We start from the raw sequence: 27079 nt of genomic DNA on the forward strand, positions 1-27079 counted from the left end.
AGGGTTAAAATTCATCTTGGGAAATTGAGAGATTTTCAGGCAATTATTTCTCTCTATTTTTTTAAAGGCTAAACTGCAAGATTTTGTGGTTTAATGGAAATTGTCTCTGGAATATTCGCCCTGGAGGATGCTTCAGGGAAAATCAAGGTCCTGTCCTGACTTCTTGCCAGTTTTCTCCCCCTCCCTTCCCAGCTGCTATCATTACTGCAGTCTGTATTCTTACACGGTATCGGAACTGACAAGCCACTGGGGCTGTAACTATGGTAATAAAATACTCAGGTAACAAGTTATATTCTGCTCTTGCAATATAAGCTCTTTAAGGAGGAGAGGCAGCTTGTTTGTGCAGTGATTTGACTCGCATTAGCAACTTCTTAACCTTGTTCACCCACACTTTAAGTTGTCTTTGATGTTGCATGTCTTCTAGTGTGTATATCTAATAATGGCTGCGGCCCCCATGGGCGGATCTCTAAATCCGCAGAGGTGGCCACTCTGACACAAAACAGATTTTTTCTGCAGACTTGGAGGAAATCTGAAATCTGTGGGGGAAAACTGAAATCTTAAAGCCACAACAACAGTGTGTGTTAAATTCTCCCCCAAACAAGAGCCCTGCCTGTCACCTTGATTCAGTAGAGCTGCTGCTGGTGCACTCTGGGAACCACTCTGAGCCCAGCTGCAGTAACAGGGGATGCTGGGAGCTGCTCTGAGCCTGATCATGGTGGCAGGAGAAACCAGGAACTGTTCTGGTATCTTCTGTGGTGGCAGGGGAAGCCAGGAGCAATTATGCACCTGAACATGGCAGCAGTGGACACTAGGAGTCACTGTGGGTTCGCAGGGACTATCAGATAGAAGAAGAGCTGTTTTTTGTACCTCGCTTTTTACTATCCAAAGGAGTCTTAAAGTGGCTCACAATCACCTACACTTCCTCTCTCTATAACAAACACCCTGTAAGGTAGGTGAGACTGAGAGAGCTCTGAGAGAACTGGGAGTGGCCAGAATTGCATTCAGCAATTAATTTGGTGAAATCAACTTTGAAGGGCTGTTTAAGCAGCTAAGCCATACCTATCTGCTCATCAGTGACACCTAATTAGGTTGCCATAGAAAAATCCCAAGCACATGGCTGGGATTCCCTTTGTTTAAGCTGGGCTCCCACCCACTTCCTCTTTCTTTTGGAAGAGCAGAACAGTGTGCTTTGCTGAATCAAAGAGCAGCGTCCTCCATTTAGGCTCTTAGCTTTCTCCATCCACTGATATATGAGATGTAGTCTTTTTGCAGGCTAGTCACAGAGACTTGAAATGTTCTGCTTTTGTAACTGCTCTTTAAGCTTTTATACTCTGCTTCAATAAGGAGACTGAAGCAGATTAATATGTTATATATTTGGTAAATAATCTTTCCCAGTAAAGATTCTCTCTTTTTAAACCTCAAAGCGCTGTGAATCTGGATCTGTGCCCTATCCACAAAGGTAACTAATAACTGCATACTTTCAAAACACTCTGTTACTCTGTAGCTCTATTTCTCTGGAGAGACTCAGGAGCCAGCCAAGTTCAAAAGTCCTAACACAAAGTCACCCAGCTGGCTGTATGTAGGGGAGCAGGGAATCAAACCCATTTCTCCAGATTAGAGGATGCTGCTCACTATACCAAACTAACTCTCTGATACTGTTGCCACTGTGGCTGGGCTCAAAAGTAGGTGGCAGAGCCTGGAGCCATGCTGGGTTTGACAGTTGGGAGATGTGGAGGAAGCTGTGATAGAGCCTCTGCTTGGCATGCGGAAGCTCTCAGGTCCCATCCCCAGCATCTCCAGTGAAGAGATCTGGCAGCTGGTGATGAGAAAGACCCCTGGCTGAGACCTTGGGCAACCACTGCCAGTCTGAGTAGACTTTGATGGCAGTTTCATGTCTTCATGAGATGGGATTCCCCCCTTCCCTCCCCCAAGACTTGTGGGTTCCCTGATCATGGATTCGAAAGCTGGATTACGCCTTTGAAAATGTGTGACCTTTAAGGAGTTTGTAATGAAATTATCCGTATGGAGGTTAGAGGAACACAGCCAATGGGAGGGTTGCCAATTTCTAGGCGGAGGTCTGATGTTCTCCTAGAAATGCAAGTGATCTCCAGTTGAAACTGGCAGCTTTGGATGGTGGACTGTCTGGGATTACTCCCACGCTGAGCCCCCATCCTCACATTTCACACTTCTCAGATCCACAGACACATCTATAATACTGGGAGAACAAAATATGCAGAGATCCGAGGATGAAAACAGCACACATATCTGTAGGGAAGTAGTTGGCAGAAAGCAAATAAATTGCTGTTGGGAACGAGGCTCTTGCCAGTGACATTGTTATACCACCAGGGATATGACGACATCACGTCCGGCATGCAAGTGACATAAGGATTTTGCCAGGACATCGTAGCCAAAACTAAACCATAGAGTTTAATCGTAGAATTTTGCCCGACTACTAGAGCAACACCGGGGATCCATTGACATAATTTCCTGTTGTTCCAGAAGTGACATCAGCATGGGATGCTGGCAACAACCTCCATTCCACCCCCGTTTTTCTTCCACTTCTCAGCTGTGTAGTTGCAAGAAAGATACACTGTGACTGGGAGATCCTCCACGCCAGACAGAAAAATACCAACCCTAATCCCATTTTCCTTCAAATATCCTGATATTTATCTGAAATAATCTGTATCATTTCAATCCAAACCACAGCTGTGTTTCTGTGGCTTGTGAGGACGCCCTGACTTAGAGAACTGGGCCGGAGAGAGATGGAAAACAGAAGGCGAAAGGGTCAGAGAAAAAGGATATCAGTCTCCTTTGGAAGGGATCCAAGAAAAGGAGATAAAGATGATTAAGGGATTAGAGAAAGATTAACCTATGAGGAAGGATTAAAGGGACTAATTATGTACAGTTCAGATAAAGGAGGACTAAAGAGGTGATTTAATCACAGCCTGTAAATACTTGGAGGGTGTCAGCATGAAAGAGGCTGTGTGTGTGTGTGGAATTCTTTAGGATAGTTCACTGAGGAGTAATTCAAAGGGATGGGATGAAGTCAAGAAAGAAAGGTTTACAGCCAGCCATTAGTACAATCAGCTGTGTGATAAAGAAATGGGAGAAGTCCAAGCAGTAGCCCATGACTTGAAATAAGGGACAAGAGAATGAGAAATTTGTTTGAAATGGCCAATGGCTGATCAATAAACTGAATTGAACTGAAATAAATTGACAGAATATGGGACAACTAGATCCAAAGCCTGTTCATTAGAACAGGCTTTGAAAGCCCCCCTCCACCGTGGCTGCCCAGCACAACCTGCAGCCCAGCAAGGCAGTGGTTGTACTAGGAAGCCGCGGGGAAGCCATTCTCAGTCCCCTCCCCGCCGGCGAGGCTGCGGCTTCTGCTGGGTCTGCCAACTATACCCACCGCCTCTGTGAACTCCTGGATAGAACTCCCAGGTTGGGCTTTGCGCCTTCCGATTGGGCCTACACCCAGACCGGCCCCACCCACTCTCCGTCCCCCAGGCCCTTATCCAATTATGTATGCCGCTCCCCGAGCAGTTACAGATGGTGAGATTTACCTATTTAATACACAATAAATCAACATCGGAATTCAGATGGAAACGGAGGCCAATTCTAGACTACATAGAACAGAATCAAAGCTGATTTCAGTCAAGGGGGTTGTACAATATTTGCTCTGTAACTTTTAGAGGATATAAAAAAACAGGATATTCACTTTTAAGTCTGTGTTCTCTGAAATTTTGAGGGTTGTACTAAGGACAGAAATTATAGTGTATAATTATAAGTAGTATTCTTTTCTGTTTTTTCTGTGTATCTTGAAATGAATAAATAATATATATATTTAAAAAGAAAGGGACAAAATAGCTGGTGGGATCCCTACCCTTGATTCTCTGACCTTGGCTGAACCACAATGGACTGTGGTATGTTACCTGAATAGCGTGTACACGTATCCTAGAACATGTGTATTTGAGTTTTGGGGAGATTAACCAAATTATGCAAGAGAGTGGGTAACTAGCGTTATAGGATCGTTACCTGTGTATGGGAGGTAGATTACACCCGTAGGCAGTCAAGGCAAGACACGTAGGTAAATGGCAAAACAATAAGTATAAACTTTATTTATTTAAAAGAAAATAACAAAAGTACAAAAAATGGCTAACACACCTACAAACAGTCGTATAGAGAAGAGAAAAAAGGGTGGAAGAGAAGACTTGGTATAATTGCCTGTCCGAAGAATGGAGAGTCAGAGCAAAGCAACACGAATCAGCGTGGGTGGTTCCAATGGGTCCTGAGTTGGAAAGCACTCAGGGTGGCTGTCTAAAGCCACAAGTTTGGGGAAGGGGGGCTACGTGATAAGACTCAGGTGATGGAATTTTTCAGGATGTTGGACAATGCCCTCGCCACGTCCAGAGATGGGCTTAAACAAAGGTGTTAATGTGTCTAAGGAAGAGAGCCATCATGTCTCAGTGGGTCTAGCAGCTAGGATTTGGAGAAGAGATTTCCCCCTGTCAGAGGGACCAAGTGTGAATATGTTGCAAGACAAAGAGGTTTTGCCTAGGAGCCTCTGGGCAAACAGGAGGGAGCCAGTCCACTCGAGCAGCAATACAATGAGATGTGGCGGGGGGGGGGGTAGATGGAGAGCAAGATTTGAGCCAGGAGGCACCTGGATTAGGCAGAGGCTGTACTTTGGGACCTAAGGCAGAGAGCATGATTTCTAAGACGGGGTCTGGCCTGGCTTGACAGACATTAACAGTGTCATGGCTTTGGTTTAAGCCTAGACTAGCAATCCCCAACCTGTGGGCTGCGGACCACATGTGGTCCTTTAACTAATTGGAGGTGGGGCCCGAAGGAAGCCTTCTCCCCCCCCACCGGCCCTTTACAACACACTTCGGGTGTCATTGTCTCCCATCACTCCCAGATGTCTCCCAAATTGTTTCTCATTACAGAGAAACAAGCTCAGGGTTCCCATTGATTTGTCATTGTCATGAGTTAAAATTTCCATGAAAATAAAATGTTCCTTATGTTCATTGTTGTGGAGTGTCTGTATCTTATTTTGAAGGGATGTTTAAACATGACCATAGCGATCAGAGAGCGTTAGGGCAGTGGTTGAGAGTAGAGGAGTAAACTACCCCCCCCCCCACCGGGCCTCAGTAAAAGGCATTGTTGAGTGGTCCCCGGCATTGAGTGGTCCCCGGTGATACAAAGGTTGGGGACCACTAGACTACTGATGGGTTCTATTGGTTGTAGAAGACAGTGTGCCCGTCTGTGAGGCAGGGGTGGGGGTCCTGCCAAACTTAACAGCTAGAGCAGCAAGATGATGCATGACTCGATTTCCAGTGCCATTGTCCTTTGCCAATAGCAGCTGGAAGAAGTCCCAAGTTCTTCCGAGACCCCCAAAGATGCGATTGAAGGGGGAGATACAGTCCCTTGTGTCTTGGTCCTCACGGAGTAAATAGTAGTTCTAGGGGGTTGTTTGAGTAATTGGTGCAGGGGAAATTAGCACAAGGCAATTACTGCTGTGGGAAAAAGTGCTCCTTTGCAGTCTCAGTTGGGGCCTCCTATAGCTATGATTTCCTAAAGGAAGAATGTGATGCATTTCTGATCCCAGGCCTTATCTGTTTGCCTCCAAGAAATGAAATTGTGCAGCTTCTGCAGGCAACTTTATCTGTTACGGACTTTGTTTAGGTATCCAGCAGCATTTCTGTATAGTTGAATTTACAACTACCTTGTAGCTGCTAAATCCCAATATGTTCTGCCCAATCTTTTGCAGAAAAAAATTGTTTTTGCGGGGGAATACTTTATGTCCAATTCTGCACCTACAAATCCGTAATAAAACGTCTCATAACAGCTGAAAGCTGGAATAGTTTCTTGCATGTTTTAAGAAATGCTAACAGGTTAGTAATTTTTTTTGAAATGCAGACACTTATGAAACTTGGGTTTGAATTAAATGTTAAAGGCAATCAGTTCCAAGTTGTTACGGCTCCTAAATCTTATAGTTATGTAGGAACATGAGAAAAATGCAGCTAGATATGATCTATCTAATCTAGCATCCTGTTTCGGGCAGTAGCCAACCAGGTATCTCTCGGCTCTTCTGCATTCTTACTGCTTCTGTGCTTTATTTCTTGGTTGTTGTTTTGTTTCCATGCATGTTTTGTTTACTCTCATGGTCACTTCAGTATTACATCACAGTGCTCCCTGAGTCTTACTTATGCTCCAAATTTTCTGGCCCACTACTTTTCTAATCTAACAATTCCATTTTATCGGAGAGCTTTTATATTAGCCAGATTTAACATATTCCCTTCGGCTATGGTTATGGGCAGCTACAAGGGCATTCCTCTCAATGAGAGTTTGCAGCTACTGCTTTAATGAACCAAATTCATCATGTTATTATGCCCCTCACAGGGCTTTATGCTTTGTGGGTAGGAATATTCTGGGTGTCCTGTGCCCCAGGGAGATTTACTTGGTCTCAACCAGGGACAGGGCCTCTTTGGCCTTGGTCCCAACCTGGTGGAATGAGCTTCTGGAAGAACTGATGGCCCTGACGGAGCTATCTAGGTTCTGAAGGGCCTGCAAGACAGAGCTCTTCCATCAGTCATTTGGTTGAGGCTGGGGTGTGTGTGACCGGAGTCACGAACTTGGGGTCCCAACCCATCCGAGGCATTCCCATATTGAATGCAGAAGATCAAAGCCCAGTTTTTACATCACTGGGACCATGATATTGGTCCTGGTTAGGATTAGCTAAATTGGATTGGGGAGTATATTGTTGAGTTTACACCACCATCTTCATAATTGTTGATATTTGTGATAATGTTCTGTAATGTTTTAATGGGATTTTATGGGTTACTCTGTTTTATGGTTTTTTATGCTTTAAGCCACTTTGAGGCAGCATTTGTCAAGAGAGTCAGGATACAAATTTTAAAATAAATAAAATACATAAACATTGTATTAGTTATGATAAAATTTTATCAGATGGCAAGGCTATTATCCTTATGTTGCCTGATAAGTCCTCCAAAATTACTGAGCTGGTTGCAGAGTTTTTATCTATGATTATGTTGCTTAGGTCTAAAAGATAAAAGGTCATAGATTGTCTTGTTGTTATTAGACCTGTACTTCTATCATTGTACCTACTCGAATTGTACATTTTTTGTCGTTAAGGTTACTTGCTGTAACTTTCATTGTACTTTTAATGCCATTAAAGGTATACTGTCTGGCAGCAGCATTTCATCAGTCTCTCTGGCATATCTCCCTCCATTTTAACACCACAGGGAAACATGCTGGAGATACCTGTGTTTAATTTCAAAGTAGCCACTAGAGGGAGGAAAACCCATGTGAATATAAGACCCCCAGAGGATCTAGCCCACTTTTCACTGCCTGAAGGGGTCTCCAAGTGGCTTACAATATTATTTTCATGTCATTTTGAGTTGCCTCCTCAGATTGTAAAATGTTGGTAAAGGGGCAGGGTTAGTCAACCCGTGGTCTTCCAGATGTTCATGGACTACAATTCACATGAGCCCCTGCCAGCATTTGCTGGCAAGGGTTCATGGGAATTGTAGTCCACAAACATCTGGAGGACCACAGGTTGACTACCCCTGGGTTAGAGTGTCAGAATACGATCAGGTGAATACACACACACACGCACGCACAAATGAAAGATATATGACATAGAGGAACATTTTTTAAAATTCATTTTAAATCACTAGATAAATGGAAGCTCATTGGCAGACCTTCGGAAACTCACATACCCTCAACCAAACCTATTTCACAGGTTTATTGTTGTCATGAACAGGGTTGCCAACTTCCAGGAGAGGCCTGGAGATCTCCTAGAATTATGAGTAATCAGACTGCTTCCCCAGAGGAAATGGCATTTGGATGGTAGACTCTGTGGCATCATACCTCATTGAGCCCCCCCCCTCCTCAAAGCCACCCCAAATCTCCAGGGATTTTCCCACCTGGAGTTTGCAACCCTAGTTGTGTGAGGATAACTTGGAGACGAGGAGAACAATGTAAGCCACTTTAGGTCCTCATTGCGGAGAAAGGCAGAGCATAATTGAAGTAGAATAAAACTATACATTTCTGTGTATCAATTGCAGGTATCTGTTGACTGCAAGAAACAAATGACCAGAAATACCAGCAATGAAAATGGGAAGAACAACCTTAAAAAGAAACAAAATATACACCAAACTTCCTAATCAGGAAAATATCTCCTGAGGAGAGAGAGATTGAGAGGAGGTCTAGGGGGAGACAGAAAAAGATTCTTGCTGAGAGAGTTCCCAAGTTTCATTGCCACAACCAAATAGGCCCTTTTTGAGGTGGCCACCTGTCTAGCCAACAAGGTTTAATGGCTAAAAGTGGCAGCCTCTAATCTGGAGAACTGAGTTTGATTCCCCACTTCTCCTCCACATGCAGCCATCTGGTTGACCTTGAGCCAGTTCCAGAGCTCTCAGCCCCACCTACCTCACATAGTGTCTGTTGTGGGGAGAGGAAGGGAAAGAGATTGTAAGTCACCTTGAGATTCCTTCAGGTAGTGAAAAGTGGGGTATAGAAACCAAATCTTCTAGCTTCAAATTGAGGGCTTCTGGAGTTTCATAATTCTTATAAAATTAAAACAACAACATACAACATTTAGTACAAGAATTCCATGATGCCCAAATCCCCCTTGCATAGGTTTTGGCAGAACATCAAATCTAATAGATAAATTAGTTCATTGTGATGTCTTACAACTGAATTCTAATGATTCTTTTTTGTATAAACATAGACATTTTTCCGGTTTCCCACAGAGTCTGAATACTACGTTTCCTATTTGAGACAGCTCACTAACTGTAATTTTCAGAATGTTATCTATGTTATCATTTGCCTCTGCAATCTTTATATAGATCAGGCCTCTAGATCATTAAGAACAAGAATTATTGAACACAAGAATAAAATCCACAGAGGTATCTGGGCTTCTCTTCTAATAGAACATTTTGAGAACACATCTAATTCATATATAAGACTTTTGGCTCTTAAGGAAGTTACATTTGACCCCTTTAAGTGTGCACAGATTGGACACTTCCCAATCAAAATCACACAGAGCTGGAAGATTCTACAAAGGGCCATCCAGTCTTACCTACAAAGGGCTTAAAAACACACTCCTGACAGGTGCTCATCCAGTCTCCTAAAAATCTCCAATGACGTCTACAAACTTCTAAGACAAGGAGGCATTTTGGATTTGTACTCTTGATTAGGCAAGTGTATTTTGGACCATTTCAGATGAATATTACCCGAATCAGGCTTGATTTGAGCACAGATTGCCTGAAAATGATCAGATTGGCCACCTCTAATGATTTGCATGGCTGAGTCATGGCTGTCTGAATCAGCTATATCACAATTTGATACAATTTGGTGCTTTGGATGTGGTCGTTTAAAGTTTAAAGGGACAGGTGGTCTGATGCAATGCCTTATGGAGGTCTTAATGACAAATTGGAATGGTTAAAGCAGGGGTAGTCAAACTGCAGCCCTCCGGATGTCCATGGACTAAAATTCCCATGAGCCCCTGCCAGCGTTTGCAGACAGGGGTTCATGGGAATTGTAGTCCATGGACATCTGGAGGGCCGCAGATTGACTACCCCTGGGTTAAAGCTTTTATAATGAGCTATTTTTTTCTTGGTGGGTTTTCTTTAAGATCCTTATTTAAAATGTGTTGCTGCAAGATATTTGAGATAAACTTTATTGAGTCCTGAGATCATTTTCATTCATGATCATTTTATACATATCAAAGGTGACTAATTTGAGAGAAACTATCTGCTCAGGTTTGTCACTATTTTGAATCCCTCCAGTTTTAGTTCGTACGCTTCTTGTTGCTCACACAACCCTTATACATTCATCGTAATCCTTCTGAACGACGGATGGGCCGTGGTTATCTCCCTTTACATTGCTGCCACGGCAAATGCTTCTCCTTAATTAATAATGTCTAGATGTTTGATAATATTGAATGTGGAGACAAGTTGTTACTGTTATATATGTGATATGTGGCAATACACGAACCACTTATTTGGTCTCCAATTAATGAGCAGGTTTAAAACAAACTGAAGAAGATTAGTTTTTGAAACAAGTAATACCTGGGAGCTTATCTTATACAACTTGTTTAACCGTCATATCTATGTAATCCTCAAGCGTGTAGCTAAAGAAGAAAAAAAGCTGTTTTTTTTCTTTCATACCCTGCTTTTCATTGCCTGAAGGAGTCTCAAACTGGCTTACAATCGCCTTCTCTTCCTCGTCCCTCAGTAGAGACTCTGTGAAGTGGGTGGAGCTGAAAGAGCTTGGAGAGAACTGTGAATGGCCCAAGGTCACCCATCAGGCTTCATGAGTCTCAAAGCAGCTTACAATCACATTCCCTTCCTCTCCTTATTACAGACACCCTATGAAGTATGTGGGGCTAAGAGAGTTCTGAGAGAACTGTGACTGGCCCAAGGTCACCCAGCAGGCTTCATGTGCCTCAAAGTGACTTGCAGTCACCTTCCCTTCCTCTTCTCACAACAGACATCATGTGAGGTTGGTGGGGCTGAGGCAGCACTGAGAGAACTGTGACTGGCCCAAGGTCACCCAGCTGGCTGAATGTGGAGGAGGAGTGGGGAATCAAACCCGGTTCTCCAGATTAGAGGCCAATGCTCTTAACCACTCCACCAAGCTGGCTCTGAGTTAATGTTAGTTGGAATTATTTTGCTTAGTAAGTTCCTTTCTCCCCTAAACCTGTTTCTGCTCAGGTGTCAGCTCATCCCATAAAAACAGTTCTGTAACATAGCTCTTAAGATTTCATAATGGACGCTTTAACCATTCCCTTGTGTGCCATGTGAAAATACCATCTCATTCAGGATAATCTGTTCAAATTGCCCAGGGAGGCCCTCTAATCTTCGCTTCCAAAATCTTCAATACAAATTATGAAAATAAGAATGGTCTTGACAAAAACAAAAAGGGAAAGGAAGTAATGGGGAATGGGAAAGTTTCAAAGATCTGATAAGAGTTGTTCCGCTCTCCCTTCCAGGCATTGATGTGCAAATGGACTCTGAGAATTTCAGTCCACACCACGCTTGCGTGGCTTTTCCCAGAACGTCACGCCATCATAATAAGTGGAGCTGAAGGGAGCTCTGTAGGGAGCGTTGCATTTACACACCTCATTGTGTAACCACCTCGCGCTAGCAAATTACATTTGAGACAGGCTTTCAAGCCACCAACCCCTTTCAAAACAGGACTTTGAAAAAAAAGAAAAGAAAAGAAAAACCCTCCATTCCCTTGACTCTCTGGTGACTCTGTGAAAATGGGTTATAAAATGCCTTTAAAAGAAGGAAAAAGAAAGAAAGTGGGAGAGCTGGGGAACGTCCTTAAAAGCAAAAGGCTATTTTATCATCTGTTGCTACTTACACCCCCCCCCCCTTTTCTCCCCCTCTATTTACAAGAACCACCTCTGGGGCTGATGTCGATCCCTTTGGTGGCCAAGAGAGAGACTGCACAGTGATGCTTGAAAGGCAGCTCTGGGTTGGGTTTTGTTCTGCGTGGCTTTTGGTTTGAGCACATTAGACGCCCTTTGGGGCTCAAAGCAGAACAGAGGGTGGGAGACCAAAGTAAGATTTTTGACAGCTCTCCTGGAAAAAAAAATAGCTGGTGGAGAAGCCAACATGGCTGTGAAAAGAAGGGGGATTTGGCAAACTCTGAAGTCTGTCTGTCTAGTGCTTCAAGGAAATGTGCCATTCCTAGAACATGGCCTGAGTGTACCTGGTGTAGCAAACGTTAAATGTACCTTTGTCTGGTCGGAGCTAGGATAGGAAATGGCCTGGGAATCCCTTTGGGGTCATCTGAGGTTCCCTAGAAGAAAGATAGCATGCAAATGAAATACGTAGCTGAAAGCCAAACTTCGAAAAAGGAACTGTAAGATGAGATTCCTCTCCTCCTTGGCAAACGGCTATAATCTGTATCTGTATCTTTTTATCTGTATCTTGTTATCTGTAGCTTTTCCTGTTCCCTGTAAACCACCCTGAGCCCTCGGGGAGGGCAGTATATAAATATAATAAATAAATAAAATAAATAATGGGAAATCCTGCTTGAAAGTAGGAAAGCTCGAACATCAATCAGTGCTTGTTCGCTGGATATGAGCAGGGCCTTGATGTTTCAATGATGAGTTCCATATTCCATCAATCCGTTTATTGGTGGTTGAGAGGTTGCTTCCCTGTATTCTTTCCGAACTATGCAGTTCACTACAATTGGCTTTCCCCATATCTGCATTCTCATACATGTGATCAAGGTCTGCTACAACCCCAGGCCTTGCTGCATAACTGCCCTGTTTGCGGGCAATTGTTCAAAGAGGTAACTAGATCACACACAAAACATACAGATCAGTCCAAAGTAACTGTGAATTTCAGTGAATTCCTACCCTTCTATGTTCATCCGAGAAGACCTTAAGGATGCTAATGGCTGCCAATCGGTCTGAATCAGCAGTGCCTGCAATAAATTCAGAGGGGCCATTTATATATGACACCCAGGTTCTGTCACTGGATATTCCAAAGTGTTTTTGGCCCTAAAATGCAGCTGATGGGAAGTCCAATATGAATTAGAGTCACGGTCCTGGCAAAGGTGGTGGGGAATTCTCCCAAAGACCCATTGCTCTAGCTGAAAAAGCCTCCTTTAGTGGGGGTTTTGGCCCCAGTAGGATGTAAAAAGACAGAAGTCAAATATGCAATTAGATTATGCTAATAATGGTATACATAGAGAGGAAGAACTGCTTGTTTGCAGAATTTATTTATCGTCTGGCATGTATGTACTATTGCCAGGAGATCTAAGGGTTGTCTGTCAACCAGGCAAGAGATGTTCCAGAGTGGTTTACCATTACCAGCTTCCACATCATGACCCTAGTCATCCATGGAGGTCTCCCATACAAATATTAACCAGGGATGACCCTGCTTCTGAAATCTGATGAGATCAATTTTCCATGGGCTATCCATCCCATTCCATGCATGTTGAATAAAACACTTTCAATACGATTTAGGAGTAGGTTTTCCTGTTCTGTACAGGAAAATCCAGCTGTAAAGGCACAGTGAAACTGCATTATTGGCAATGGACAAAGGAAATCTAGGTACTGTCTGCACTCACATTCCCCCACCTGATCATGATGAATTGATCTGAACCTGGAACTTGCAACAGATCTGCAACATTATTTTTTCCATGATTGGAAATAGTGTTTACTAAGATGCTGCATTCTGCACTTGAATTGTTCCAATTGTCAGTCTTTTGTCTCCTTCCTGCTTGATCGAGGGGGAGGGGGCAACCACATGCACTTTTGCCTCCCTTCCTGGACAGCTCTAAAACTAGTGTGTGTGTGTGTGTGTGTGTGTGTGAGCTCCACCTGGGATTAAAGTAGCACAAGGCTGGAGAGGGCTTTATTTCCAGCCTTTTGTCTCCCTGACTCTACAGCCAGAGGAAGCTGGGGTAAGGGTAAGGGGGCAGGAAGAAGTCTCCTACAATCTTTGAATTGATGCCCTGATCAGTCAGCCACAGACTACCATGCTATATCAGTGGTGGAGGCGCGGAGAAGAGGGTGGAAGATAAACCACAAAAGCTGTGTACGTCTACACTTGCAATACTGGAATTTCAGAGTGTGTTTCTCAGATTTAGTGGATAATATCCATTCCTGGATAGCCCAGGGAAAAGGTGGTATCACCATGCAGTCAATCATGGATGCTGCAGAGGGAAAATTCAAACCAATCAAAATAGAAATTGGAAAAGATACAGTTTGATTTTTAACATCCGGGCTGATACAGGATAAAAAGCCCAGTGCAGATAAGACCCTAGTTTGTAATCCTAAAAATGTTTACACTCTTCAAAGTTCATGGATGCCAGAATTCCCAGGTTTTCTCACATGATTTTATTCTGTTTCAGTGATTGGGTTCTGCTTCCTGTTAAGGTGTTGCTCTTACCTGCCCTGCCCTGATGTAACACAGGTGCTTTGGTTTGACATCCCAAGGTCATTTCCTCCTGCTATGTTTTATTTATTTATTTATTTATTTATTTATTTATTTATTTATTTATTTATTTATTTATTTATTTTATTTAGATTTATATACCGCCCTCCCCGAAGGCTTATGATTACCTATCCTGCCCCCACATTCCTTCCCCCTCCCTTTTTGTCTAATTACCCATAGTTCCCAGACCTGTTATTCCAAATGGCCAAATAGTTATCTGTCTGTTTTGATTCCTTTGAACTGTGCCTGGCTAGGATTCCCATGGAAGGGGGTAACAAACCCCTATATTGCTTGCTCTGTACTTTGTATCTAAGTCCTGACTATGCCATCATTGTAGATGTTTTTATTTTGTTAAATAAAGAAACTTTCATTTCTTTGAGGTTATGTATTTAGAAATCAAAGTTATCACAACATAGATGAGTGTCACTCCACTAAAGATTGCACTGCTTGTCCTAAGGCTCCAGTCTCCCTTGCTGTCTTGATTTTTGAACACCGTGTTTTGACACAAAATGCTTCCTCAAAATGGCTTCCAATTTCAAGATGGATTGACTGAGCCCACCTGCCTGTTCTTGTCATCAGGGACTCATGTTGGTTCATATTCTACAGTTGCAGGGGGGGAAACCCACACTACACAGTTACCTTTCTCCCTCTCCTAAAATCTGGTGTTAATTCTCAAGCCATTCCTTCTCTTTATTCTAACATTTAACCAGTCCTCCCTCACTACTGCCTTATCTGGATTTTCCAGGTGGTTCCTGGCGTCGGGCCAGGTGCAGAGAAAAGTGTCTCATTCTTTTCTAGTTGTTAAAATGTAGGCAACATTGTAAGCCTGGGCTATTATTCTCATTAATGGAAAGGGAATGTTAACGAGGAGGACGTTTGTGCTAGTCTTTCAGATGACAATGCTGCATCAATTCCTCGCTTTTGATTGAGAATGCTTTATGGGTCTTCAGTAGTTTTTAAAAGCCTAATGAAACAGAACACTTAATTGAAGCATTTAAAAATCATACTTGTTCAGTCTTGGAGGAATAGTTCCCTTAATTTCTGTTCCTTATTTGGGACAAATGGATAATGGAGGTCAAAGGAAACCCTTTGAGAACAAATGCTCCGGTAGTGTTTTTGCGAACATTACTTTCCTGTTGCCGGCGCCTTCAATCTTACTTCAAATGTTTTACATCTGGTACATTCATATATAATCATTTTATATAATTATGAATGTAAGAATCAGACCAGGGGTCCATCTAGGCCAGCATCCTGTCTCACATAGTGGCCAACCAGTTCCTCTGGCGGGCCAACAACAGGGCAGAGAGGCCAAGACCGTCCCCTGTATTGTCTCCTGGCTCTGGGATTCAGAGATTTCATGTCTCTGAATGTGGAGATTCCTCTAAGTCACTGTGACTAGTAGCCATTGATAGACTACTGCTGTTACCATATATGGCTGCTTGGAAGAAGTGTGGCCATTGAACATACGATGCAAACTTCTTCCAGGTCAGACTGTCCGGTGTGACAAGTTTGGCACCAACTTCCCAGAACTAGGATCTTTTGCATGCTTTTTCATGCTTTTTCGTTGAACCACAATTATTCCCTTGGATTCAAGTATGCCTCCCCCATGACTAGTCTTTGGAGCTGCAATTCCAGTACACCATACCTCACTCACTTCGAATAATAGAATCCTAGAGTTGGTAGGGGCCATATAGCCCATCTAGGCCCACCCACTGCTCAGTGCAGGATCAGCCTCAAGCATCCAGGATAAGCATCTGTCCAGGTGCGGCTTGAATATCACCGGTGAGGGGGAGCTCACCACCTCCTTAGACAGTTGAAAGAGTCATATGTAGTTCCATTCTGAGCCACATTTGGCTCTGTGGTCCTAGACCACAGGCCTTTATCTTCACCACTCTGTCAGGCTGTTTGAGAGGGAATCTGTGCCCTACAGTAGAGGTAGTCAACCTGTGGTCCTCCAGATGTTCATGGAAATGCTGGCAGGGGCTCATGGAATGGTAGCCCATGAACATCTGGAGGACCACAGGTTGACTACCCCTGCTCTACAGCTAATCATTGGCTGGCTGCTTCTGAATGGTGAAGGCCAAGCTGACTAAGCAGTGTGAAGCTGGCCCACCAACAGTCATGCCTATGGCCTTTGGGGCCAGGTCCAGTTCTTGGCTTACTGGTATCCCCCCTCCTCCCTAGATGGCTGGCCACCACAGCCCATCTCTATGAAAGTGGTGCTGGGAGTCACGCAGCAGTGTGCCCGACTCATGTTTTCCCTTCCTCTTAATTTCATTAGTTTTCATCCTCCCGGCGGCATCAGTGGCCATGGAGCTCCCGCTGAGATTAATTGGGAGATCTCCTACTGATTCCTGATGAGCTGCTTTTGATTAGGGTTTAATGACTTTCACTCAACCTCTCTCTCTCCGAACCCCAATGCACGGGAAGGATGAGCTGGAAAAATATCTACAAAACGGCTCAAACAAAATCACACTTCCCCCTAACCCCCCCCCCCCCCGAGCTATCAGTAAAAAAGGCTCTGTGTAGATAAAGCTGTGCCTTTCTTAACCCCATGTACCCCCCCGCTTCCCACTCTTTTAATCACCATGTGAGACAGCAGTCCTGAAAACTATTACTCCTGCTGTTGCTATAGGAGCGACCAGGGATATTGAATGTCACAGACCTCTCTTACAATGAGAAAGGGCATCTTCACAGGAATGTCCACTGATTGCCTGGGCCTCGGTTTCCCTAGGATAGGGGTATGTGTAGCTATGTGGAAGACTCTTCAGCTATCCTTTAGGACAGAAAGCATTTGTTGTCCAATGCAAGTCCCATGGCAACCACAGGAGTATTCATTTATGGGCTGCAGACAACCATGGCTATGACTGGATGTCTAGCATGTATGAAGACAGGAGAAACCTGTAGGGGAACACTTTAAAATTCCAGAATATTCAATAAGGGTCCTCAAAGTAGCTGTTTTATCGCAAAGGAATGCCAAGCTCAGACTAGAAAGGGAGATTGCAGACATGCACGTTATTACAACATTCAAAACATTGGAATACCCAGGACTCAACAAGGACATTGATTTCTTATCTTGTTCAGCTTGGTGCAATAGTTAGGAGCACAGACTTCTAATCTGGGAAGCCAAGTTGGATTCTGCACTCCCCCATATGCAGCCATCTGGGTGACCTTGGGCTTCAGAACTGATAAAGCTGTTCTGTAAAAGGTAAAGTTAAAGGTATCCCCTGTGCAAGCACCGAGTCATGTCTGACCCTTGGGGTGACGCCCTCTAGCGTTTTCATGGCAGACTCAATACGGGGTGGTTTGCCAGTGCCTTCCCCAGTCATTACCGTTTACCCCCCAGCAAGCTGGGTCCTCATTTTACCGACCTCGGAAGGATGGAAGGCTGAGTCAACCTTGAGCCGGCTGCTGGGATTGAACTCCCAGCATCATGGGCAGAGCTTTCAGACGGCTGCCTTACCACTCTGCGCCACAAGAGGCTCTTACAAGCTGTTCTGAACGAGCAGTAATATCAGGCATCTCTCAGCCTCACCCACCTCGCAGGGTGTCTGTTGTGGGGAGAGGAAAGGGAAGATGATTGTAAGCCACTTTGAGACTCCTTCTAGTAGAGTGAAGCAGCATATAAGAACTAACTCTTTTACTTCTTCTTGTATGCATATTCCTTACTACTTTTTATTTTATTGGGGACAATTTGACTGTTATGTGATGTAAGCAAATATGCAATGCTATTTAGTCTCTAACTCTCTGTTCTCAGGACAGGATAACAAACTCAGCATGGCTTGTCATCTGTATAAATATATTACTCTTCTCACTCTTATTTTACTTGGGGTAGGAGACGGATAAAACCAATTCGTTTAGTATTTATATTTGATTGTTATTTTTTGTTATATTTTTAAAGTTAAAATTTAATTTAAAACTCTCATGTATTTTAATCTTAAATTTCTTATCTATTCATAATTTTTTTGCAAGCTTCCCTGAACTTCTGGAAAAAGGTGGGATATAAATGTAAAATTAATTAATCAATCAATATGAATTGGATCTGCATATTGATAAAACAAGAGCACTGGGGGAAACTCTTCTTTTAGAGGATGAACACACACAAATTGTAGTAGGCATTAACTTGGAAGAGGCAGCCATGATAGACAGATTAGATTAAAAAACAGTAAAAGAGGAATGTCTCTTCTCAGGTGACCTTGGATGTAGCATTCCATTCAGTATGAAAGAGAAAAGAAGAAGACTTCTTTATGGGTTATACTCGAGTAGACATTCCTTCCTATGTGAAAGAGAAGTGGGAATACTTCTTAGATGTCACTGGAAAAGGCATGCCTTTCACTGACCGTTTAAACACTGGAGGAGTTATGCTGGGCTGCAGGCTGGAGTTTTAGTTGAGGCAGGTGGCCCCACATCTTCCTACACCCACATGGGGGAGCATTTGGCTTGGTGTACCTCATCCACCCCCAATTTCTGCTCCTGCATGGGAGCTGGGGAAGTGAAGTTCCCATTGCGTAAACGGTCACTGTGACCCAAAGGGGGAATGCGTCTTTAGATGTTACTGGAAAATGCATCCTTTATGTCAGGGATAGTCAAACTGCGGCCCTCCAGATGTCCATGGACTACAATTCCCAGGAGCCCCCTGCCAGCATTCGCTGGCAGGGGGCTCCTGGGAATTGTAGTCCATGGACATCTGGAGGGCCGCAGTTTAACTACCCCTGCTTTATGTGAAAGAAGAGGGAATGCATTTTCCAAGATGGTGCCTGCCTCCAATCTTTTAAATAAATATTTGCATTAAAAATAATCCAAAATATGATTAACTGGAGGCATGTTAAGTTCATCTGCTAATTATTGTAGCTCCAATTTATTCTTTAACCATGAAGTTTGAAGATGCTCAGGTAAGATTTAAAAAAAAAACGTTTCTAATAATAAGTCAGAAAAGAAGATTAGTTCTACTTATTTTGACAAGCTGCTAGATTCTTCTCTAAAACTCGGTCTACATTTTTTGGCAGCCAGTATGAATCTTGAAACACTTTATATAAGAAATGTGATTGATCGGAAAGAAGACAGATGGTTTTGGATACATCAACTTCATTTTACAACTGCATTGCATTTCCCCCCACAAATTTCATTCTATAACTTTCTTAAGTAGGTGAATATTATTATTTCTATATCTGATAGTTTAGTGGATGATTTGTACCAGTGCTACAATTAGAAACACCAGGGCACCTAGAAGTGCTATAGATTAGGGAAGCTCTGAAGCAGAGCTGCTTTGGAAACAAATTGCTCTGAAGCGATCCAAAGCAGGCAATCCCTATGCTTTACAGATCCAAAGTGAGCTCTCTGAAGTGCATTTTGGGCCGTTTCGGGGTGCCTCAGTCCATTCCGCATCCCTTCAAATCTCTCCAAAGTGGCCCTTTAAAGTTTAAAGGGAAAGGCAATCTTTCGCGCTCCGCCTTTCCCACCATTTGTCCAGGGTTCCCAAGTCCTGGAACAAAGGGGAGGGGGGAGTGAGTGACAGAGACCAATGGCTGGGCTCCCTGTAGGAGGCCAGCCAATCATTGCAAAGCATTTTGCCTTTGCAAATGCTTTGCAATGATTGCTGAGATCCTGTAGCTTGCTTAGCTAGCGTGCTGCAAATAAAGAAGGGGGGGGGAGTTAACGTATAGGGCAGGGGTAGTCAAACTGCGGCCCTCCAGATGTCCATGGACTACAATTCCCAGGACCCCCTGCCAGCGAATGCTGGCAGGGGCATGTGGGAATTTTAGCCCATGGACATCTGGAGGGTCGCAGTTTGACTACCCCTGCTATAGGGAGACATTTTTTTGTGGAAAAAATATTTCTTGGCCAATTATAGAAGGTTTTTCCTTTTAGAAAATCTTCTGTGCTTGGGCAAGAAAGTACATAAGGCTAGGGGGTCTCCATCCCTGCTTCTGTTGCTGGCCGCTGCCTCCTGACCTGTGCTGCTCTGTTAGAGTGCCCATGCACATGTGTGTGTGTGTGGGGGGGGGGGCGTGCGCACATGCACACATGCCACTGCTCATAAGGAGCTGAGTCAAGGTGTTATCTGGGGAATGCTGGGTGGGGTGTTTTTTCCTGGCCTCCCCTGGACGATGGTGGCAATGGTGCCATGGCGCTGGCCTCCTCTGTGTCACTGCAATTTCCAGATCAGGGACAAGGGAAGGCCCCTATGAAGTGCATTATAGTAATCAAGCCTGGAAGTGACCATCACATGGTTCATGGTAGCAAGGTGCCCCAATGCCTGATAACATTGCTTAAGTGAAATTGGGAAAGTGATATCGTGTGAGCTTTTCACAGGGCCAGGATGTAGGTAACTTGCATTGCTGCAGTCTAGGTTTTCACATTAAGGGGCTGACTATAACATATGCACCATCGGTCCCCCTTTTCTAGTCTCTTAATCTGAAAACAACAACAACAACAAAATACTGATTCAATTTCTTCCCCATGTTGCCTTTGGGGAACATGTCCTTAAAATATATTGTGTGGGCCACTAGTGTTGCTATGTTGGATTCAGCTTTTGTAGAAATTACATTTCTGAATGGCTTGGCAGTAGTTTCTTGTCCGTAGTGAATGGGTATCCAGACACATGGGTACATAAATACACTATACAATGTGCATTCTGCCATTTTCCCACAGTAGGTTCCAAGTTATGTATTGAGTCACAGAGTCACAGGCATCGAAGGGCAAATCTGCTTGTTAATATTTTAAATATTCTAGATTTTATTTTTGTATTTTATAGTTTTGTTCTGTCACATAATTGGATGTAACCCACTCTGAGTCTGTAGAGAAAGGTTGGGTAACAAATATAATAAAAATAATAATAATAACAACAGCAACAACAATAACGACAACAACATATACAAACTAACATATTCAACAGTTACACTTTTCTTGGAAATCTTGACCCATTCTTTTGGTGCTGAAATTAATGGAACATTGAGATACACGGGAATAAATACATTGTTAGTGAAAGCTTTAAGGCTTGTAAAATGATCGGAATGAAAAAAAAATTGGAATGAAAGCCTGCCTCTGTTTTCATTTGTGAAGTTTTGGAGGTGTGTTGGAAGTGAAATGAAGTCTACCCCATAAGCATCTCAGAATAGATTCAGGATAAACCAATTTACTGAAATAATCTCCCATTCTGGTGCAAAAGAGGGGGTAAAAACCTTGGGGAGGGTGGTACATAAACATAATAAATAGTAAATAATTTCAGAGAGGCAACTGACTCACGCATCTGATGGAGTGAGCTCTGACTCATGAAAGCTTATTTTGGAATATTTTGTTACTCCTTAAAGTGCTTTGTTGGCCCCTGGATTTTGGTGCCTGCTGATGACCCTCGAAAGTCTCTTACTTTACCCAAGGTATGTCGGAAAGAAAGTGCTTTCAGATGGATAGAGGTATTGTTGCTCATTGGTATGAGAAGAAAGAAAGGGGGAAAATTAAAACGTTAAGTGCCTGGTGCATTATCCATTTACGGCAAGCGCTTGTTCAGAGTTTAATGGGATTCATGGGGCTAAACTGCAGTACAATATATTGGAAACGTAGCCATTAAAGACTTCATTATATATATCTGTATCTCTCAAGCCTTCCAGCAGGGAAGTAAACTCCTGTTTTTCCCAGCTTGGAGCTAGATGGCTTGTTTCTCCACATGTAGCTATTGTGTGAACGGGAGGTTTGGAGTCTCTTAACTGCAAAGGAATTCTTCCAGAAAGATATTTTGTTTTTCAAGAGCGCCATTTAGAAATACTAATGAATTTTGATGCATGCCCACACCACACACATGCCTTCTGAAGAATCTCGGGACAATTTAGCGGGTTCAAAATGTTGGCCAAGAATGTATCAGAATCTTGAAAGTGTTCAGAACACAGCAGCCAACACTGTTGGTTACTACACCTGAGTGGAAACACATCTTGGCTGGATTAGAAGAATTTTGGGCACAATTCAAAACGTTGATTTTTTAACTTGAAAACAGTCCTGACCTAGCTAGACCTGACCTTGCTAGACCAGGCTAGCTTGACCTTGCAGATCTCTGAAGCTAGGCAGTGGGAGACCACTGAGGAATGAGAGCCAGTTTGGTGTAGTGGTTAGGAGTGCGGACTTCTAATATGGCATGCCGGGTTCGATTCTGCGCTCCCCCACATGCAGCCAGCTGGGTTACCTTGGGCTCGCCACGGCACTGATAAAACTGTTCTGAACGAGCAGCGATATCAGGGCTGTCTCAGCCCTTACCCACCTCACAGGGTGGGCCTCCTTCGGGTAGAGAAAAGCGGCATATAAGAACCAACTCTTCTTCTTCTTCTACCTGGGTTGCTATGCAGAGACAGGCAATGACAAATGACCTCTGAATGTCCTTTGCCTTGAAAATCCTACAGGTTACCATATGCTGGCTGCAACTTGATGCGGGGAAAAAACCCTTAAAGAGAGAGGGACCGAAGGACCAGCTGCTCCCCTATGCATCTGCCTGACTCCTGGTGCTAAGGGACCGTGGCTCACTGAGAGAACACCTGGTTTTCATGAAGAACGTTTCAAGACCCAGGGCATCTCTAGTTAAATATCCCAAGACTGCTAGCATCTCCAGTTAGAAAAGGATCTGCTGGTCAGTGATGCGAAAAATCTCTGCCTGTGACCCTGGAGAAGTCACTGCCAGCCAGAATAGACAGAAACTGATCTTGACAGACCAATGGTCTAAGGCAGGTGTACGTATCAAAGATCTCATCTCAGTTGCATTGACCTGAAAATTCCAAATTCCTGGGGGGGGGGGGTGATGTGAAAACATCTTATAAGGCAGCCACAGGGAAAATCTTTAAGAAATGCAAAGGGAAATGCAACAGAAATGTACAAAGGAAGTAACAATCAATTGGCACAATTTAAAAGACATGGAGTCATGAACTTCAAACATCCAGGAGACAAGGTGTGCACTTCACTAGTGAGCTATGCCTCATGTGGTACAGCCCAGGCAGCAAGAATAATGCTCCAGCATTGCATTGCAACATCTCTGTTATTTTTTGGCTAATTTCTGAACTTTAAAAACCAACCGTTTCATTTCGTTGAGATCTTTAATTTGACATTAAATAATGTGACATGCAAATTTGACATTAAAAAAAAAACATTATTCTGTGGAACAATTCCGATTTTCAGGAGGAGGATGCCCAAGACAACTATGCAGCATAATAGGTCAACAAGACCAATTGTGTCTGGTTGACCATAAATTTAAAATTTTATGAAAACCTAATGCAATAATTTTTTGTCCAAAAGAATATAGGGTTTTAATGTTTGATGTCTTTGCAGGCATCTTATGTGACAAGCTGATTCTTGCAACTCCCCCCTCCCCAACATACCAAGGCAAGCCTTTAATTTGGGTTCAGGAGGAGACTTTAGTTGGCTAAAACTCCCCTCCCTCTCTTTATAAAGCTGTGGAATGAGTGGATTACTTTGTGGCTGAAGAGAAGTGGGTGAATGGTTGTGTTTCTTTTGAAATGGGTTTGGAGTTCCTTTCTTTTAAAACCTACTTCATTCTGAGGGGTGGGTAGCAATGTTTGGTGTAGTTTGATAGCCAGTTTGGTGTAGTGGTTAGGAGTGCAGACTTCTAATCTGGCTAGCCGGGTTTGATTCCATACAGTCAGCTGGGCTTGCCACTGACTGAGCAGTGATATCAGAGATCTCTCAGCCCTACCTACCTCAAAGGGTGTCTGTTGTGGGGAGAGGAAAGGGAAGGTGACTGTAAGTCACTTTGAGACTCCTTCAGGTAGAGAAAAGTGGCATATAAAAACCAACTCTTCTTCTTCAGTAATATCAGAGCTCTCTTGGCCTCACCTCTCTCACAGGGTGTCTGTTGTGGGGAGAGGAAAGGGAAGGCGAATGTAAGCTTTGAGACTCCTTCAGGTAGAGAAAAGCGGCATATAAGAACCAACTCTTCTTGTTGTTGCTGTTGCTGTTGCTGCTGTTGCTGCTGCTGCTGCTGCTGCTGCTGCTGCTGCTGCTGTTGTTGTTGTTGTTGTTGTTGTTGTTGTTCTTCTTCTTCTTCTTCTTCTTCTTCTTCTTCTTCTTCTTCTTCTTCTTCTTCTTCTTCTTCTTCTTCTTCTTCTTCTTCTTCTTCTTCTTCTTCAAGTCTATCCCAGGTTTCCAAGAACGGCTCACCAAATGCTTCTGAGAAGCTTCCAAACATGGAATTGTGCAGACAGCCCCCCCCCCCCGCTGTGTTTGCCTAATATTTGGTAATTGTAGAAACACTGAAAAAGGAGGTTCCATTTTAGCTTTAAATACAACACCTCAAAACTTCTTAAAAATACAGGACACTTCCTCCCCCTAACCAGTTAGTAACATTGAAAAGATTGTTGTTTTAAGTTGCACCAGAAAAGCAGACTTGTCCTGGAATCCGATTCTAAATAGAATCGGATTCTTATAAAATGGTAGGCTGTGTGCTGCACGGTGCCTTAGTGCCCATGCGCTGCGATGAGCATAAATTGCTATGAATGTCCATTGGAGAGAAGACATGCTTGCCATTCTCAGCCCATTCAGACACCTGACTTCTAAACCTTGTATGGGCTCGCAACAAAACATATAGAGGGGATATGGGACCTAGTACACTGGCCTCCCCTACAACTAAGGTTGCCAAATGTCCACCAAAACAGTGCCCTGAATGGTTTTTTTTTGTACCCCACTTTTTATTCAGAAAGTGAGTTACCATCACCTATTCTTCCTCTTCCCACAACAGATACCTTGTGAGGTAGGTAGGGCTGAGAGAGCTCTGAGAGAATTGAAACTGGTCCAAAGTCACCCAGCTGGCTGCATGTGGAGGAGTGGGGAATCAAACCTGGCTTTCCAGATTATAGGCTAGCACTCTTAACCACTACAGCAAGCTGGCTCTCATAGGTTTAATAGCCAGAAATCGGTCCCCGATGCTGTTCATGACCTGGAGCTAAGTAACGTCACCTAAAAAGGCAGAGGATCAAATAGATATGAAGGTGCAGTTTTAAAACTGGCAACTCTAAATTCATTCCACCCCCCCCAGAGACATTTGACATGGGGTATGAAATATTTTTAGCATCCCTTTCTTTTAAAACCAATGTATCCCCTACTGTCTGCTTGTGTCATACCAATCTACTTTCAAAAATTTAACTGGCCTCTGTCCCCTAACAGCCTTTGATCAATTGGGTTTTAACTTAGTCTCCCTGCCAATTGATTGGAACAGTCAATTCCCCCCTCCGATACAGGCCTTGCAAATGACTCTTTCCTGGATCCAGTTCTGACACTGCTATACTGCAATTTGCATAGGGTTATGGGCATAAAACGTTCTCCTATTTTGGGTCCTTAACAACCCTGTGGGTAGTAGATTAAGGTGAGAAATAACTGATACATGGCCACTCAGGGAGTTTCATGGCTGAATGGGGATTTTAATTCTGGTTTCCCCAGTGCTCTGCTATACCACACTAGTTTTGCTTGTACAACTGTCATTCCATGGAACTGTAATGGGTTCTGCCTTAGTTAAACTGGAAGGTAGCATTTGTTTGACAGCTTCTCTTTGCTTTTGGATGTGTTATTGTTGAATACTCATGCTGTAATTCTTTGTTCTGCCAGTAGGTGTTGCTGTTTTTATGTCCATCAGGCAAATTGTGTGGCCTGATGCTGCTTTGCCACCAATCAACAAAAGTGGCCAAAGCAGCTCTGTTCCAGTTACAGCCTTCATGTCCTTCAAGGAGCTTGCATATTCATGCTGGATTTTCAGCCCACTGAAAATGCTACCTTAGGTTTTGGATCAAGTATCTGTGACCAACAAAGCACATGCATGTACAGTCAAGGATGTTAATCATACTTTGGATACGGTATTTTCCTGCACTTCACATATATTTTCACAGCACAACTGTTACAACAACCTTGCAAGGTAGGTATTTATTTCCCTTCTCTTGCAGAGGGGGAAGGGGCCGAGGCTGAGAAGTGCTTAACCTAATGCATTCACAGCGGAGGCGGGATTCAAAGGAGCACCGGCTTGATTCACAGCCACCAGGCTCCTATGCCAGCGCTTTGTTGTCCAGGATATTCTTTACTGCCCATTTGATGAAAGCCCCGGAGAGCATTTTGTCTTCAGATTGTTTACTGGACAGACGAGGCTCGCAGATGTTCAAAAAGTCTGCGCTGCTCCCCTCCCTGCATCTGACGCCAACGAATTTGTCACCTCAAAGACGGCTTCGTTTGCTGTAGCCTCGGAGAAAATGAGAAAGGATGTTAGTTTGATTGTTCTTCTGCGACTCAGCAGCAATTGTTTCCTATCAGGGCTATGGAGATTTCCAGCAAGTGGCCCATTGGGGAAGCCAGCCCATAATCATGGTGATATTAATGACTATATTCAGTTGGTTTGCACACATTCTCCTCTTTTTTCGGAGGTGCCGTTTGTCCTTGCTGCGATAACCTTGAGTCAATGTGACCAACCAGCAATGCTCCCATGTTCTCCTTTGGCCGCTCCTTCCCTTCCCGGTGATTCCTCACCATTGCAGTCCTCCGCAAGAGACCTATAAAGTGTGTCTCATGAAGGTACGCATGTGTGGTGCGGGCGAGTGTGAAACACCCAGGCGGGGAAAAGTAATGTGGGCTGAGATTTAAAGCGGCCATCAATTGGTTGCTGTTCCAGTTTTAAGAGTCTGTTGAAACAACATAATAAAAAAGTAATGCAGGTGAGATTTACGGCCTCCCCTGCAGGTAATAACTTGACACCCTCCCTGTGCGGGAGTCGAAGGGCCTTCGCCACCCGGCAGGTTGAAAATACCGGGACGGCTGGGGCTTCACAGGGTTACCTTCCCGTCTGCTTCTTCCCTGCCCTTCAAAGGGTGGTCTTTTTATGACCTTGCCATCGGGGAGGTTTGAAAAGACTTCGGTTTTGTTCGGTTTGACTAGCGAGCCCCAGACGGTGCAGTGCAATCGATGGCTGCACGTAGGACTTTTTAACGGCTGGATGTTTACCGATCCATCCAGCTAAATGAAGAAAGGAAGGAAGGACAAGAGAGAGAGAGAGAGAGAGAAGACCAGAAAAGGCAGGCAGACGGCTGGGAAGGTCTCATAAATGTCGAGACCATATTTAA

Source organism: Paroedura picta, chromosome 12 (genome assembly GCF_049243985.1).
Source record: "Paroedura picta isolate Pp20150507F chromosome 12, Ppicta_v3.0, whole genome shotgun sequence".
Taxonomy (NCBI): Eukaryota; Metazoa; Chordata; class Lepidosauria; order Squamata; family Gekkonidae; genus Paroedura; species Paroedura picta.